Raw genomic sequence first — 5344 nt, forward strand, 5'->3', positions numbered from 1 at the left:
TCTAACCAGTCCAGGCAGGGCTGGACCTCCTCGCTCAGGTAACCTAGTAGAGCTAGATTCTAGGCAAGGGCATGGCAGGTGTGTGAGTCACTCACCCTTTCATCAGAATGGTCTGTTTTACCCAGCCGCTAGGCTCTCTCCATCTTGGCAAGGAAGAGATTTGAATCCTGAGAGACAACCACACTGCTCAGAAAGGTTCCGAATTTTGCAATCAAGGGAGCTTCCTCAACACAGATTTAAAAAGAAAGGAAGTACTACTGTTGGGCTTTTAAATGCTAACTTAAATAGATCTCCGATATGCATAAATTTCCTAGTATTTTAGACGTGGCCTATGGGGAGGAGAAGGAACAGGCTAATTTACTAATAGCTGTGAATTAATATTCAAATCCTGACTGCTTGGAAATCCTTGGAAAGCTAAGCCACCTACAGAGCCTGTATCTCATCTGTAGAATAAAGTTATTTTAATAGCTCCACCGATACAATAAAATGACTAATATTTATTGAAAGTTTACTCTATTTCAGGCATTCTGCTAAGGTATTTTAGTGGGATGAATTGTGTCAGTGCCTAGCTGTAGTATATTGTTGGGGGCTGTGAACCCCCCAGTTCCTGAATTTCTGGTAAACAACTTGTAATGCTTGCAGCTGCTCTGAGCAGGAGACCCTCAGGAGTTCCTGATGGCAGTGGAGTGGTTTCTGGTGGGTTTGCCTGGGGCGTGGCTATCAATTAAGGATCCCTATATAAGCTGCCCCTGGGCACAATAAGGGAAGCATTCTTGTTTCAAGGATGACCTCTCTCTCTCCCTCCCCCCCCCCCCCCCCCCCGTGTGTTTCAATATCCAGCCCCTTGCCTGGCTCACAAACTGTATGGTAGCGCATAGAGCACAGGTGGGCGTGGCACGCTACAGTATATAATTCTGAGTTAGTTTGCATTTGTCTTCTCGAAGTGGAAAACAAATTTAGAGAAAACGGCTCATTTAACTTGTTGTCACTGGCTCCCCCAGCTAGTATCTTAGGGTCATTAAAGAATTTTAATAAACTCTTTCTAATGGAACCCCACACCTGGTTGATGACTCAGATCATTGATCATGATGTGGCAACAAGACTGAAAGTTCTTCAAAGGAGGTAGTACCCACTGCCATGTTCTCGCCAACCCTCATTTACTTTTGATTGTTGTGATCGCTGTGAAAATCTAGCTGTGGATGACACTGACTTGCAATGAACCCCATGGTGCCTCTCAATAGATTTACACTTCTGTTTTCTGGAATCCATAGGTCATTGTGTGTGTGTGTGTGTGTGTTTGTGTGTGTGTGTTTAAGTACATGTACATGTTTGTCTTCCTGTGTTTATGCACATGTCTACAGGTGACCACAGAGGCAAGAAGAGGGCACTGAATCCCCTGGAGTTGGATATAGAGTGGTTGTGAGCTGCCCAGCGTTGGTACTAGGAGCTGAACTTGGTTCTTCAGCAAAAGCACTGTGCACTTGTAGCCATACTCTCCAGCCACAACATGTCTATCTTTGCTTCTACAGGAGAATGCGTCAGTTTGTCTGAATACATACCCATCTCTGTCAACTTTCCCTTGTCCAATGTTCTTCAAAACCCGGTCCCTAGAACTGCATCCAAAATTTCATTTTAAAGTCAGAGTAGAAAGTTGTATAGTGGCTTTGTTCTGAAGTGTATCCTTGACACATTGACTTTTGTACTACCAGTCACTGAAGTTTGGGTTTGTTTGGGGCTCTTTTTTTTCCCCCATAGCTAATGCTGCCATGCGCTTTCATTAACTTACATTCACTGCAATTTGTGTCCAACACTCCCACATTATTCTATTGAGTTCTACTGTGTTTAATTTCTTGAAGCTTTAAGCTTGTTGCATGTTCATTCATACTAACAGAATGGTTAATTCAACTGCCCAATTGTAATGTAGGTCTATATTCTACATCATCATGTTAGTTCTCAGTGATCTTTCATTTCCAGCTGACACTGAATTTGAGTGTTCTTGCTATCTTATCACTGAAGACTCACATTACCTGCTCATATTTTCTTCTTATGCCGAAAGACATCAAGCACAGGACACTGGCAGGCCGCCTTTATGGACTGAGAAAAGGACCCTCCAAGATGAGAAATTGGGGGAAAGAGACCTTGTCTTCCCAGATGCAACTGCAAATGACAGTGTGTGGTTTCTCCATCAGAAGCCTGCTCTGCTGCAGGTATAACAACACTGTCCTTCCTTCCTCCTCTTTCTCCTTCCTTCCGACCTTCCATCTTTCTTTCCTTCCTTCCTTTTTTCTCTCATTCTTTCTTTCTCTCTTACTTTCCTGCTGTCTTCATGGCTGACTGACTGGCAACTTCTTAACTTCTAGTCCCAGGCATGTCCCTCTCTTTCTCCTTGTTCTCTTCTCCTTCCCTTCTTTCTCCTCCTATTTATTCTCTGCCCACCAGACCCGCCAATCTTTCTCCTGCATAGTTATTGGCTATTCATCTTCTTATTAAACCAATCAGGTGCCTTAGGCAGGCAAGGTGAAAGAAATATCACATATATTTACATTGTCAACAAAGGCAATGGAAACAAGTGCAACACACCTTTACACCATTAAAGCAATATTCCACAGCATAAACAAATGTAACACATCTTTACATAGGTAAAATAATATTCCACAACATATCTCTTCCTTTTTTAAGTGCCCAGATATGACTTTAGTAAGAAGTACTTTAATTTTTCTCTGCCTCTGTGAGGTTTCTTGTCTTGGGTTTAGAAACAAATTTTTAGCCTGGTGGTAGTGTGGTACATGCCTTTAGTCCCAGCACGCAGGAGACAGAGGCAGGTGGATCTCTGAGTTCAAGGCTAGCCTGGTTTTAGATATTGGAGTGAGTTCTAGGACAGCCAAGGCTACACAGAGAAATCCTGTCTCAAAGAGAGAGACAGAGACAGAGAGAAAGAGAGACAGAGACACAGAAGCAGACAGACACAGAGACACACAGAGAGGAAACAGAGAGAGGCTTTGTTTATTTTTGTTATTTTCCTATCCACTTGTCCATCTTCAGCCTTTTTCTGTCCTCTGCCCTTTCTGCTGATTCAAAAGACTTTACTATAAACTACTTGCTGAAGTGTAAATGCTTCAGCAAAGTAAGTTAAGCTGTAGGGAAGTAGGTTATTCTCTTGCAAGTTTTTCATTACTCTCAGTTTTCAGTTAACTCAGTTCAATGTATCTGATTTTCTCTCCATTCCCTGTGGACAAGACAGGAAAAGAGAATTGTCCTTCTCTTGACATCCATTTATGTCAAGCAAAGGCATTCCTTCGTCATTAGAATTTGAATAAAACATTCTTTTGTTGTCCTTATTTTATTGTTGGTGCTAGACTAATAAGCACCAACCAATATTACAGGGGCAAAAGGTTCATGGTTTCTATTCTTACCTTGAGTCTCATTCACTCTGAAGGTTTCAATGACCGATCTTGGTCCATAAAACCAAACAACTATTACACTATCTAATAACCTAGTTCATTTCTGATGTTCTTCATGGCAGATGTCTTTCAGGCCTCTGTTCACCTAAAAACTAATATGGCTGGGTAGATCAAACATACACAATACACATACATGCACACACACACACACACACACACAAACACATGCCTTTAACAAAGTTTCAAAACCAAAATTTAAGTCTATATTTTATACTGCAGTCTATGTCTTTAAAAAGAAAGATTATGATAAACTATATCAATTTCAAACCCCACCAATAAATTGCACCTTGGCACTTAGAGAAGCAGTTTGACATTGCTGTTATATATGTTGGGAGAAGTCTCTGTCAAAGTTCAAGGTGTCGACCTTTGAGAAGTGTGAAAGATGTCTTTATGCTTTTGACCAAGAGGCCAAAGCAGAGAAGACTGTGCCTAAAATCAAACTCTGTAACATCTAGAGGCATACTAAGACTTGCAGAAAGAGACAGAGAATAGATATAATTTAAAATCTAGGGGCCTGGAGAGCACTGGCTGCTCTTCTAGAAAACCTGGGTTCAATTCCTGGGCTGTGTGAGCACCTATATGGTGGCTCACAGTCATTTGTAACTCCAGTTCTAGAGCTTATGGTAGCCTCTAATCTCCTAGAGCACCAGGCATACATGTAGCATGGGCACACACCACATGCAGAAAACACATCCATTTACATAAAATTAAAAATATGAAAACCTAGATAAGATGTGCTGTATTTTCGCCAGGCCACACACAATATTCTACCACAAAGATCATGTGTTCACCAGATAGACTAAGAGTTTTACAGTTGTCGATGTGATAACGCACAGGGCATTCACCATCAACTCATCAACTCAGCTGCCTATCTGAGCTGGGTCATGAGCCAGGTCATGGGGCAGGGGGGATTGGTACACACCTTAATCCTAGCACTCAGGAGGCAGAGGCAGGGGGATCTCCATGAGTTTGGAGCCCGTTTGGTCTCTTGGTCTACAAAGTGAGATCCAGAGATGTTACACAGAGGAACCCTGTCTTGTAAAACAAAAAACAAAACAAAAAAGAAGACCTATCTGATTGGTGGGAAGTCAGCATCTCTGAGTTTTAATCATGTACCATGAGACATGGCTTAAGTGCACAGATGTATGTATGTATGTATATGCATACATACACGAGTGGATGGATGGATGCATAGAGAGATGAATGAATAATTGTAAAAGATGCTCTCTCCTGCCTCTGGGAAGGAAAGCCTGTCCTCCAAGCTGCACTTTCCAGGTCACGTCCAGTGCAGTTCATTACCAGCTCATCTTGGATTTTTAATAATGAAAGAAGACCTTTTCTCTCCATTTATAAAAACAAAAACCAAAAAACAGCACTGTGGGGTGCATGGCAGCTTGGGGTGCAGGCTGCTCTTTAATTTTTATTTTTATTAATTTCTTTTGGAAGAACGAACATCATCACCCTGGAGACGGGATAGTGAAAAACAATCAACAGCAGTAAACAATACCCACAAGTGATGTGGGAAAGAAAGCCACGTGGGAAACCTTTTGCTGCTCTGGATACAGGGCTTTGAGGCCAGGCAAGGACGCTTATGTCACAGTGAAGATTCAGCAAGACAGTAAATGATGGAAATCGGAAAGCATTCTTACAATCTGATCCTATGAAATTTTGATGACAGATTTGTTCACTTATTTTTATTTGCCACAGAGAATTGCACTTTATCAGTAACCTGAATTAACTTAATTACTCTGTACATTCTTTTGACAGCTCAGCCTTACCCTGGGGAATACAGAAGAAAATGTATCAAACCTGTGAAAGCAGTCAATAGTACATTTCTCTCTGTCTTCACTGACTCCTTCCCTCCCTCCTCCCTTCTCTGTTCT

The 5344-nt window shown here is 41.7% G+C and overlaps 1 protein-coding gene across 1 annotated transcript in view; it reads right to left on the reverse strand.

The window, feature by feature from the left end:
- Dse (dermatan sulfate epimerase) overlaps nt 1-5344 on the reverse strand; it is a 140242-nt gene that overhangs the window by 57678 nt on the left and 77220 nt on the right. The gene's annotated exons all lie outside the window — the stretch shown is intronic.

This window comes from Microtus ochrogaster, linkage group LG9, assembly GCF_000317375.1.
Source record: "Microtus ochrogaster isolate Prairie Vole_2 linkage group LG9, MicOch1.0, whole genome shotgun sequence".
Lineage (NCBI taxonomy): Eukaryota > Metazoa > Chordata > Mammalia > Rodentia > Cricetidae > Microtus > Microtus ochrogaster.